The 13,617-nt window shown below is 36.5% G+C and overlaps 2 protein-coding genes across 4 annotated transcripts in view; both read right to left on the reverse strand.

The window, feature by feature from the left end:
* The window catches only part of MTMR6 (myotubularin related protein 6), an 821,484-nt gene that overhangs the window by 653,426 nt on the left and 154,441 nt on the right, over positions 1-13,617 (reverse strand). The window lies entirely within an intron of this gene.
* LOC309848517 (ral guanine nucleotide dissociation stimulator-like) overlaps positions 1-13,617 on the reverse strand; it is a 729,203-nt gene that overhangs the window by 551,569 nt on the left and 164,017 nt on the right. The window lies entirely within an intron of this gene.

A 13,617-nucleotide genomic window follows, 5' to 3' on the forward strand; every position in this document is an offset into this window, starting at 1 on the left:
TATACGGACAACTAATTAAAAACAAAATTTTGAATACCATTAAGATCACATAGACACATGAAGACCAAAGAAAAATTTTGGTTTTGTATACTTTTCCCTGAAAAACTTCACCAATAGTAGTATATAAAGATTAGTGGTTATTTGATTAAAAAAAAGTTTTGTATTATATAAAATATAATGCATGTATGTGTATGTACAGAGAGAGCTAGTACAATTTCCAAATCATCACTAATACTTATTTTCTTTATGTGTATGGACAGTTATAAAATACCACAAACTGGGTAGCTCTTAACAGAAATGAATTTCTCATCGTTCTGGAAGCTCAGATCATGAACTTCAGGTCCTGGGATTGAGCCCCACATCGGGCTCCCAGATCAGTGCTTGTCCCTCTCCCTTTGCCTTTCCATCTGCTCATGCTCTGTGTGTGTCTCTCTCTCAAATGAGTAAATAAAATCTTTCAAAATAATTAAATAAATAAAAAATTTTTAAAAATGTATATGTTTTTGCTTTAGACACAATCCTAACATCATTTTATTTTATTTTATTTAAGATTTTATTTATTTATTTGACAGATAGAGATCACAAGCAGGCAAAGAGGCAGGCAGAGAGAGGGGGGAAGCAAGCTCCCTGCTGAGCAGAGAGCCCGATGCGGGGCTCGATCCCAGGACCCTGAGATCATGACCTGAGCTGAAGGCAGAGGCTTAACATACTGAGCCACCCAGGCGCACCCTAATATCATTTTAAATTTAAATTTCCAGGCAATATCTGGGAACTAAAGATTAGAAAGAAGAAATAAAATCTGAGGATATTGCTAAACCATCAAAGAAAATTATAAAGAGCTATTTAATCACTTGCTTTAGGGGCAACTCTTCCATTTAATTATACCCATCAGTAACTCCCAAGACCACTGCTATATTAGAGGACTATATATAAATGATACTAGAGAGTGACAAAGCTGTTCATGAATATAGGTTAAGTTATAATCAACATATTCTCTATTGGAAGATAGGATAAAATGCCAGACAGTAGTGAAAATGCTCTCTCATGAATATTTCCAAGTTTTCATAGATTCGTTTTTTTTTTTTTTTTCATAGATTCGTTTTTGAGGTGCTGGAAAACATTTTTACAAGGGACACTTCTTTTTAAAAAAAATGTTTATTTATTTATTTATTTAAGATTTTATTTATTTATCTGACAGAGAGAAAGACAACGAGAGATGGAACATAAGCAGGAGTAATGGTAGAGGGAGAAGCAGGCTTTCTGCTGAGCAGGGAGGCCTACGCTGGGCTGGATCTCAGGACTCTGAGACTATGATCTGAGCTGAAGGCAGATCATAATGACTGAGCCACTCAGGCACCCCTATAAGGAACATTGCATTTCCTGAAATTGCCACATAATACAGTATCCATATAATCTAGGGTATGTATAAGAAAGCACATTACCAAAAGGGGGGGGGGGCATAAATGTCTTTGATTTCTTTATGATAGGCTTTTGAAATGTGATTTTTAAAATCTGATCTTTCTAATTCTCCCAAGTAAGAAATAGTTAGTTTTTCAGTTTATGTCTCATGGCTTAATTTGACCTTCATAATTTGATGGCAGTGATATTCCACATTTAGGACTCTAAGCTACCTTCCAGGTTCTGCCCTTATTTTCTTAGAATGCTGCCCTGATAACAAAAAAAAATTGATGCTAGCCTTCTCAAGGATAAGAAACCAAGTGAGAGAAGTCCCAGGCAACAGTTGGCACCAACCACTAAACACAAGGGAGAGTCTCTCTTGGACTGTTGACTCCCTGCTGAACAACCAACTGAGTGAGTAAGCCTCAAGGAAACCTGTGGCAGAACTCTCCAAATGGATTCAGCCTAACTTGCCAATATTCAGCATCTAGAGCAAATAAAGGACCAGTGTTTCACTCCATAAAGTTTCAGGATGATTAGTGTCATAACACAAGATAACTAACACAGCGTGTATATATCAGGGGTCAGCAAACTTGTTTCTGAAACAGCCACATAGTAATAGTTTTGGCTTGTAGGGCATAGTTTATTTTTTTTTAATCATTTGAATAAAGATATATTTTATTTTTTTATTAATTAATTTATTTTCAGCATAACAGCATTCATTATTTTTTTCACCACACCCAGTGCTCCATGCAATCCGTGCCCTCTATAGTACCCACCACCTGGTACCCCAACCTCCCACCCCCCAGCCCCTTCAAACCCCTCAGATTGTTTTTCAGAGTCCATAGTCTCTCATGATTCACCTCCCCTTCCAATTTCCCTCAACTCCCTTCTCCTCTCTAACTCCCCATGTCCTCTATTCTATTTGTTATGCTCCACAAATAAGTGAAACCATATGATAATTGACTCTCTCTGCTTGACTTATTTCACTCAGCATAATCTCTTCGAGTTAGGGCATAGTTTCTTACACAACTACTCAACTTTGTTGTAGGACAAAAGCAACCATATAATATATATTTTTTAATGAGCATGTTATATTTTAATTAATCTTTAATTTATAAAAAGGGGTGGCCATCCCACATTGTAATTTGCTGAACTCAGATTAGATTTAGATACATAGACATATAGATACACATTGTTCAAATATATGAAGAGTTTCCTGGTTGGCAAATAAGATAGAATGAAAAATAAATATTTAAATGGGGAATGGGAAGAAGGAAGATAGGAGGTAGATTAGAGATAGCCTGGGTCAAAAGGAATGAGTAAACAACTTAATAAGTTTAGTGTATAATGTGTACCTCTATGTACATATGTATACCTATATGTATTTATGTCAGTTTCTCTAAGAATCATTGCTAGCAAATTCATTCTATATTTGTGGCAATGCTTATTTCAGATATGATAGTATCTAGTTTATATTTCTCTGAAAGTTGTAAGTGTTTCAGATAAATAAATCAATGAATGCTCATTTTAAACCTATTTCTCAAGTTTAAATTCATTCTCTCGGTGCTATCTCTTAAATAGCAATAAAAGGTTTTCTCAAGCTGAATGCCTGCCTAATCTCAGTATTATACTCTTGTGAAAATAACCACTTTGATATTAAGGAGATAGCCTAGTCTTGTAGAGATTAAACTGAAATAGCTATGTAACTGTGTGGCTGACATTCCAATTGGCTACATTTTCAAGACCCTAGATAGTGGAACAATTTCTTTATATAATTAAAGGTGATAATAGTAATAAGGCTTTTGCAGTCTGGCTAGCAAAGACCCTCAAAAAATCTTTTCCACATAATCAGTGTTCCCCTAACTTCATGTTAAGATCATCTCTGATCTTAGTAAAGGATCAAATTTTTAAAAATATAGATATTTCAGATCTGTATCTGTATTGAATTCTAATGTGAAGATCTTTGCTAGAATACTTTGAAAGAGATTAGAAATATCGATTCTCATTTAAGTACTCTTTGATCACTGAAATCTCACTAATGAAGAATTTCTTTAGATAATGGTCACTATTGTCTAGTTAAGAAACTATACCATGAACATGTAACACATTAATCCCTCGATAAACATGACCCAGAATCTCTAAATGATAAAAGTACTAGTTTGCTTTCTGCCTGTAATTGATTAAAGAATGGCATTAATGAAATGTGCAAGTATTGCTCAAAATTCATTTGAGTACAACTTTTAAAGTGTAATAAGTCTCTGAAACTTCTTGGAAACCATATTTGACTTTCCTTAGGTAATGAATATAGGTATGATTGGGGTACCCTGAGTGGGACAATGATTGCAGATAAACAATAAAGTTTATCTTGCTACCTGGAAGTGTTTTGTTTAGTTTTGGTTTTGGTGTTTGGTTTTTGGATTTTTTTTTTTATATAGTTCTTATGGCTGAATCCTTGTCATTAAGTCTCAGTTCAAATATCACATTTGTAGGGAGACCCTTATTGATCATAGTCTTAGATAAGTCTCTCCAGAAATTAGACTTTGGTACAAAGATGTATGTGTAGGAAGTTTAGTGGTCAATGTCCTTGGAATTAACACCCATGGAGGAGTGAAGGAAACCAGACTGGGCAGAGGCATGCAGTCAGAATCAAGGCCTCAGCAGACTGACTTTCCCACAAGCTCTGATGCTAGGATGTCAATAGAAAATTATCCCAACTTGTTGCAAAGGAGAAAAACACTTATACCTCCTCTTCAGTCAAGCATTGATGAGCAGTGGGGATATAATTGTGGGTATATCAACTCTCTTTGGCTGAGGGAGGGTAAATCCCAGAGGAAGGTCCTGGCTAAGAGCTATCAGCCAAAACTATTCCCAGAGCCTCAGTCCTGCCATGAGAAATGATGGTATCCAAGAGCAACCACTGCATTCCACTTCCTTTACTACTCAGATCCTTGTGCTTCATACATTAAATTCTAGGACAAGCTCCTCCAGAATTCTTGGGGAAGCATACAAATGGTAAATAAGATGAGCTATAGCCCACACCCTACAGCTAGTTCAAAGCCATAAGTTATACTCATTGTTTCTCTCCTCCATTACCATTTCTAGAATCCCCTCCATTTTATTTAGTGTCACTGCTAGTCTAGGTGCCTTACAGTTTGGGCCTTACCTTATTGGACATCTTGCTAGAAAGGCTTGGGCTATCGTATTATAAGTTTCTCGGGCCTTGCCTGTTGCACCGTCCAGTTACCATAAAAAATTGTAAGAGAATATAAAGAGATGCCTGGTAAATCATGTGGGGGTCACAAAATTTCTTCCCTGTCCCCAGTGTGTAATAATAGCCTTACATTCTCCTGATGGTCAAGGTAAACTATCTTCCCAGGATAATGACTAACTTCTTTCTTTATCTGCTGGTCTACTGTATGAAAAACTCAGAGTGACTTGGTAGCAGCAATAACTTAAATTTTAATGAGGCTTTTGTGACCCTCTGTGATCTAGCTTTTTAAATGTAAGGAATCAAGATTTGTGGAAGCACAAATTCCTTAACTGCATCCCTGGGAGTAATGATAAGTGAAGCCATCCCTTTGTTCCCATATCGTATATTATATCTGTTAAGAACACAGTTATACATAATGGTCATTGATGCACAGTGCATACTTTATCCACTGGAAAATGGGGCCCTATCTTCTCAAGCTGAATTCTCAACTGTGCCTTTATAAGGGTCTCCTGTTGCTGTATAAGGCTGGAAATTTCCGAGTGCTGTGGTGTGTGATGGAGTTAGTGAATTCCACGGTTATCTCTCTTGTTGAAATGTCGATTCCCTGGTTCGATATAATGTTATGTGGAATCCATGTTCGTAATATCAAACACGTTTTAGTCTGTTTTTTAATGGCGCTGAGGAAGCTCTGTGGGAAGGAAAGGCAAATCCACTCTTTGGTATATGGGCAATTCTAGTCGAGATGAATTTCTGCTCCTTCCAGGGTAAAAGGGATCCAATGGAGCTGATGCACTACCAATGTGCTTTGGTCTCTTCAAAGGGTGGTGTCATACTAAAGGTGCACCATTGGTTTCTGTTGTTAGCAGGTTGGATATTTAAAAGTAGTAGTAATTCAATCAGACGGAGTATGAGCCCATACCATTGGACTGATGGACAGGTGTATCCCAGTCATTACAGCTGCTCTGTTTATTTGCCTAGTGCACCAGCTCTGAGAAGGCAGATGAGAAGGCCTGGCTGACCTAAACCAGCTCCCTTCAGTTTGGTTGATAAGGGCTTCTTCTATGTTACATGTTTTCTGTTGAGTGTTCACCTATGACAAAAAGCTATTCACACTTTGTGACTATCCGCATAGATCCATCCACATAACTATTCCTCATATGTGTCTTTATCTCAGTCATTGAATCTCCCTCCTTTTAGGGCCCCAACCAATTAGGCTACTCACCATAGTCCATGAGTCCATATATCTTCTTCCCTTGACACACTGGTCTTAACACACCAAGTAGAAAACCAGATGTACCACCCAAAGCTCTGTTTGGGAAACTCTGGGAAGATTTACGGATACAGCTGTTCTTCAGGGTCGTTTTTAATTTGCATTCTCATAATTAGCCAACTACCAATCATTTGCTCATCTGTTAGCTAGTTATACTGGCCTTCTGCTTGTATTGGTGAGCCATAGGTGTGAGCTGAGAGAGAAATATGGGTATAAGAGTGATGGATGACAGGAGGTCTAAGCTACCTGCTTGTGCATCTTACTTGTGCCTTCTGCCTCTGTTCTTGCTCAATCCAAATGTACAATTCCAACCTATGATGAATTTCTTTGGGGCTCATTCCAGCTTAGGACTTTTTGGATCTTTCAGAAATTAGTTAATGATGGAAAGGTTTAGATGAATGATCACTTGAATATTTCATGGTCAGCTAACCCATATCTTCTGGGAAATGTTTTTGAATAGAGTGCAGTTCTCCACTGAAGGTGGCAAAATCTTGTACCACAACCCACAGGTCTATGTTGTGATTCTTTTGTTAGAGTTTACAATAAACCTCCACATGGCATCCTTTCCCATCACTAATACATGTAATAGTATAGAATCTGTTGGGTCATATGCTCCAAGTGATAGAACCACCTGCCTTCTGGACCTGCTACAGAGATCTTAGTTTATGTTCTCATACAGTGAAAACTGGCAGCCTTTGCTCTCACCCAGTTAATGGATCAATGAGATATTCCAAAGTATGACACATGCTGATCCTAGAGTCCAAAGTGGTATGATCACTTTGTCTTTCAATTTTGTTAGATTTTTCCAACATGCCTAGACCACTGGGTTCTCAAAAATATCACTGATGTGGCTGGCTCCTAAATCTTCATAGGGTTTCTCTTTTATTATCTGGCATACATGTGTCTTTTTGAGGCACCTGACACTTTTGTAATTTCATGTTATTCTTGTCCAATTAACATGTATCATTGACATGGTGAGCTAATCCAAATGTCTGGGTACAAGAACCAATTCTGCAGAGTATCTACATGGTCCAGATTTCTTCTCACTAACTATGAATAGGAAGAATGGAGAAAATAACATAGTGTTGGGTCAAGACAGTGAATATACAGTAACGTATGCCAGTCTTCTCAGGCCAATGTAACAAGGTGCAATACTCTGATGGCTTACATAGACATTTCTTTCTCATAGTTCTAGAGCCTGGGAAGTCCAAGATTAAGATACTGGCAAATTTGGTTCCTGTTGGAATTTTTCTTCTTGTCTTACAAATCTCTGTTTTCTCTATGAATTCTAAAATGGCAAAGAAAAAGAGAGCTGATAGATTTTCCTATTCTTGTAAGGACACTAATACCACTATGAGGACCCTACCCTCATGACTTCATCTAAACCTAATTATCTCCCAGAGGCCACACCACTAAATACCATCACCTCAGAGCACAGGGTTTCAACATGTGATTTCTTTAGGGAAATACAAATATTCAGTCCACAATATATGGGAATTCTGGTGAAGATTTCCCTCATTGACTAAAAGAAAAGTAATATAAAAAACGTACTTTTATAGCCACAATCACTCTCTCTGCACCCTACCCATTCCACATCTTCCTCTCACCCTATAATCATAGTGTCTGAAATTATGGCAACTACTTTGTGACCATATAGCAATAAACACAAGAACAAAAGAGAAATGAACTGAAAATGGTGGAAGGATGATAGTCTCCCAGGATATCACTGATATTCTTGAGCTGCAAAACTTTCCTGGAGTTCTGGGCGCCTGGGTGGCTCAGTGGGTTAAGCCCCCCACATCGGGCTCTCTGCTCAGCAGGGGGCCTGCTTCCCCTCTCTCTCTCTCTCTCTGTGATCTCTTCCCTTTCTCTCTCCTACTGTGATCTCTCTCTCTGTCAAATAAATAAATAAAATATTAAAAAAAAAAAAAACTTTCCTGGAGTTCTTAGTACACTAAGATCTTTTTCTTATTTAAAGCTCTAGTCATTTGGATTAATTAATGCAACAATACATGCTGTAAAAATATCATGCTGCCAAAATATCAGTAGCTCGATACCATACAAATCAGATCTCTCTCACTTGACATTTAAATCAGGGTGATCCCAGTCAGGTGACTCACCTCCAAACAATGATAGAGGAACCATGGCTTCCTTTAAATTTTGGAGCCACCAGTCTTCAAAATCTGGCTTCAAAATCACTGTGGAGAGCACCTCATTACCACCATTAGAAACGGGTGAAAGAACACGGAACATTTTGCAAGGGAGGTTTTTAATAGAGTAGGCCTAGAACCAGCATATATCACTTTGCTGACATTCTCTAGACCAAGTGGTTACCTTAACTGCAATCAATAATGAGAAATCATTCCAGAAAGAAGTAGAAAGGGGTGTCAGTTGAGATGTCACAGCCCATTTTTATGTGCCTCAAATATCCTTCTGTTCCATCCTTCTACATATTAAACACCTTCTAGAGAGAGATAACCCAAAATTCCACCCAGCTACTGCCACCAGCTCAAATTTCAGAATTTTCAGGTGAGGTACACTTTTTTTTCAGATCCAGGTGTGGCTCCTCATGATGTAGCAAACTATCAACCGATGTAAAAATTATCTGTATGCTGACTAATGTACAATGATGAACCCAGCAGGTAATAAGTGGTGATTACCTCATTCAGTAAAGGAAGAAACATAATGCAATTCTTGGCCAATAACATTTAGGAACTCTTGTATGAATCTTGAAGCCTTCCTAAACTGGGGATGGATAAATTCTTCATCAGATCCTGACTCTGCTGTCTTTCAGAAATTCCTTTTGTCTGTTGTTCTCTGTGGTTCTTGATTCTACTCTCCATGATGATATCTACAGTGTTTTCTAAAAATGCACGTAGGGGAAGAATGTCTCTCACCACATGCTTCCTGCTCCTGGAAGATTATGAGTCCAAGAATTGTTTTCAGGCTGCAGATGCCAAAGGCTTTTTAAAGATGAAATTTATAGAAGTTTTGGCAATACAATTTCTTTAAAAACTTAGTAGGCATATGATCTATTTTATTCCAGTCATGTTCCTTGTACTTGTAATCCCATCCAAAATTTTTTCCTAGATCTTAAGCCAGGTTGATTTATTTAACTGTTTTATGTTCCCACTTTACATTTCAGTCAATGGTGGAGATGTTGGGGCTTCCTGGCACAATGGTTTCAGAGGAGATGGCCACAGCTGTAATCTGATCCTTGCTTCCAGGCTGCATATGAATAGCCCTTAATCTTTAAAAGTATTCTGCCTCTTACCAGAGGCACTTATTAGTGGTCTAAGCTATAAAGTTTGGTAACCATTTAGTACTCTCAAATCTGGACTCTTTTAATTCCTTTTTATTTCTTTTGGTGATTCAACCAATCTTTTTCCAGATAAACTTTTTTCTTATCTTACTATCTCAATACACAATATTACCCTTCTTTTTTTCAACAATTTTCTCTCCAGGTACAGTCTGAGTAGATAGATACCAGGTCTTATTCCCAGATTATTATGGGCAACAATTTTATCAAACAGTTTACAGCTATATACTACACACATTGGTTCCCATCTGGACTGCTTCCAATATCATCGGTTCCCTTCCTGCCTGCTACCCAACCTCTAAACTGTAGTTTATTTAGCTGTTATAACAACACCCCATTTCCTGGTACCATTCTCCATTTTTAGGGTTGTCAAAACTACCCACTATCAGAAATAATCATGTTTATTTCTTGGTTTTGCTTGCTTAATACATGCCCTTTCTTACTAATGTATAAGTTTTATGAGTTTAATGTCTGTCTTTCATCACTTAATCATCTGTATTTAGAGCTGTGCCTGACTCCTAGCACATATCAATATATAACCATTTAATATATGAATAAAGAAGTAGTTTGCTTTACTGTGTTTCACAGTCAAGATTATATTTTGAGAACTAAATACATGTCTTGCTAATATTTTGTATGACCACATTAAAGGGTCTTGGAAAATCATTTATGTACATGTAAAACAGAAGCAATCTACTGCATCTTTAGCAACAATATACGTGATCTTTCTGTTTCTCCACACTAAGTGAATCTCATCAGTGTGATTAAGAGGTAATCCTTTTTTATTGTCCTTGCCAATAATTCAGTGAGAGATCTCTGCCCTGCAACATTTATACATAACATCAAAAAATGCCTAAGCAACAAAGAAAACATTTTCTCAATCTTTTGTTAGAAAAGAAAAATCTGTTTTATAAAATAAGTGTTTGCCTGAATTGACTGAATTTCCCCATGGTTACAAGGTAAAACTCTAGCTTGCCTAAGATGACATAGAACTGATTTTATATTTTATCATTTATCCTTAGCACCTATTTGGGGTCTAGGTCTTCCTCACTATTGATAGTACTTCCTTTTAATTTTTCTCTTAGATGGCCACACTTTGATTCCAAAAATCCATATGCTTTAACACATCAAAATGGGTTAGCACAGTTATAGATCATTGAGTAGGTTCCAAAGCCTATTGTTGATATCAGTCCTTAGCAAACAAGATATTTATATTTTCTAACAAGATATGTACTGAAGTTAAGCACACATATCTGATGAATTATTCACTCTTCCGTGTTTTGTTATTGTTACTGTTTTCATTACACAAGTTTTCAGTGATGACATGGAAAAATAAACAAGCAAAGACTCCAAATGAACAAGTGACCTTATTTGGAAGTGATGCAGTACACCAGTGGCAACACGAAGGTTTTAATTTTTGTTTTAGTGTAGTTTAGACACGTTAAAGGCATGGGTCAGACTAATTCCTGACATAACTGAGTTTCTTAAACTTTGTTTCCTAGATCTAAAGACATGGATACATGTGATTTCCATCATCTAAAGCTATGTTGACATCATTGTGATGGCCTACTGTACTTCTGCAAATTACTTTATCTGTCTTACCATTTTGTGATTCTTCCTGTCAATGCCATGTCTCTGATAATGTCACTTTGAACAGTGATTGTGTAAATGCTTAGAATTACTGATAATTTCCACAGACAGCATCTTCTAGTGAAGTAGGAAGTGAATATTTTTCTGTTCTGTGCCAATGTCTTACAGTGACTGATTTCCTACAAGATGGCTTTTTTGGCATCCAAAGCAAGAACTCTAGTCCCAAGAGAAAACTCTATGCATGAATTAGAAATGAATGAAAAAAAGTTTCCTAAAATAGAGCTTCATTGGAAGATGCATTCTCTCTCAAACAATTTTCTAAATTCTGATAATCTCTAATTAACAAAGATTATTATAACTCCAAACACAGAATTTTGTGTGGTAACAGAAATATAAAAATCTTCTATCTTAATGATTTTTATATTACTTTATTTGGGTATTATATCCTGAAGGGAATAGAAATCACCTATTTGACAATTTGTTGCTTAGTTGAATTGTTTACAAAGCTGAATTTCCTTAAAATATTAGAACTCTATATTTAAAAAGAAATGATTTAGTAGAGAAAGAGGGAAAAAAGGAACTATAATAAAGAAGGAACAACAAAAATGTTTTTGGATTGGTTACATGTTTATTTTTATTTTATTTCATTTTTAAGGACTATTTATAAGGTTGACTGTATGTCAGATAGCTAGAAACTTAAAGCCTCTACTCTAAAAACCAAGCCTATAAATTTGGACAGATACTGTTTTAACAGTGACTCAAACTAGGTAGATAGGTGCATAGATGATAGATAGATAGATAGATAGATAGATAGATAGGATATAATATACATGTATATGTGTATATAGTGCAACATCTTTTTAAATTTAAGTTAAAATGCTCTTATACATTACCAGTGATCATAAATTCAAAATGTACTCTAAAATGCTAATTTCTAGAAAATATAATGCCTAAGGCAGTTTTATAGTACTTGTGATTTGTGCCATTACTGTCTTACTTATTATAATTTCAAAGATTTATAGAACTTTTCTAGGCATTCTTTTTTAAGAAAATCTGAACATGCAAAATTTTAAATAAGACATTCTCTTTTTAAAAGGAATATATTAATATATTCTCATCTTTGTTTGGAGGAGGAATAAGCTTGAAGAACATTTATTTTATTGCAAATTATTGAGTATGCACATGTCTTGATCAACATAAGCTTTTGAGATTACTTTAGACAAAATTAATCTTGTTGTAATTGTTATTGTCAATCTGACCATGCAGGATGATATTGATTCACACATTATTTTTTATGGTCCTGGTTCTCTCTTTGACCAGGCTATTTCCCATGGTTACACATAGACCCTCAATGGATATTTATCCCTGGAAAAAAAATTTATTCATTATCAATACGTGTGTGTATTAAATGACATAGATGAAGTATACAGGGGAAGGAGATTGTGGATGTGTGAACCTGGAGTAGGATAAAAGAATCATAGCATTTGTAGACTAGTTTTCAAACTTGGATGCCAGCAGAGGTTTGGAAGTTAATATAAACAGATTGAACAGGTAGGTATAATCCAATGGGTTGTAGTGAACATGAAAGCCTATGCTCCCTCAAAAAAAGAGAGCATCTACAAAGGTCAAGCAATTGTTTCCCTGCTGCAATGTGGACTAGATATTATTGGCAAAGGAAGACAAGTCAGAAATAGGTTTTTTCTTTTACATCAACTCTCAATTAAATGTGGGATCTAGTTCAAATTATTGAACAATATAGAAACCACACAAAATACATCACTGTGGTCTTCCAACAGCCAGTTTTAAGCCTATAAATAGATCCGTGGAGAAATTAGAAACTTACTATAGCAGAAATCTGCAAAAAAATTTTTCAATTGAATTTTAGTATCTTTCAACATTGTTCAGTCATGGGTCCTTATCATTTCTTAATATGTCATGCCTGTTAGCTTTTTTTCCCCCCATATCCTTTTATATGATTTTAGACTTCTGAATCTCTTGAGATTGTCACCAGTGTTGGTCAAAAAATTCCAATGACAGTGTTAGTGTGACTTCTTATCAGTGGAAGAGAGGGTGAGTGTAAGGTTGAGAAATGGAGACAAGATATTTAGGAGATTGGTTGACAGGCTGGTTCAAGGATCTAAGACAATCCCTCTCCTCTGTCAAGAGTGGGACCTCTTTATCCATTTGGGTAACCCTAGGTATGTGGAAAAAAAAGCCTGAATTCATGTCATTAATGGTGTTTTATGTTAAAATAGCAACTGAAAATGCTAATGTAGACTATCAGTCTGGGGGTGGGGGGTGAAAAAAATAAAAGAGTTGGAACCAAGTTCAAAATTTGGGTCGAGAAGCAATCATTTTTGAAGGCAATAATTAGGAGATGAGGCAAATGAAAAATTGGTAGAAAATTACTGTAGAGAGACTTCAGCTGCTGGTGGAGCTGGTTTTCCTCCCCCATTTCTCCCTCCCTCACCCCACCCCTACCACCACATGGGCTCTGCCTCCTGTTAAATTACAGAATAAATTAAAGTGGTTTCAGGATAGAAGAAATACACTCAGGGGATAGTTCTGACATGACTACAAAAGGTAACCTCTCCATGGCAGATCAAGTTTTGGCTTTATTTCTGTTCCACCTTTGCTCCCTTGATGTAACCTTGTCAGTGGTGAACCGTTTCTTCGTCACCTAGACGGCTCTTGGAGACAAGTTGGCTTCTCATCAATCCAGACCTTTGGGAGGCAGTTTAAGCAAAGGTTCTATGCCTCAGGCAATGAATCTCATCACACTCTTTTCTCATTTTGAGTCACTCACTCCAGCTAGCTTTGCCCTGA

Source organism: Mustela nivalis (assembly GCF_964662115.1).
Source record: "Mustela nivalis genome assembly, chromosome: 15".
NCBI lineage: Eukaryota > Metazoa > Chordata > Mammalia > Carnivora > Mustelidae > Mustela > Mustela nivalis.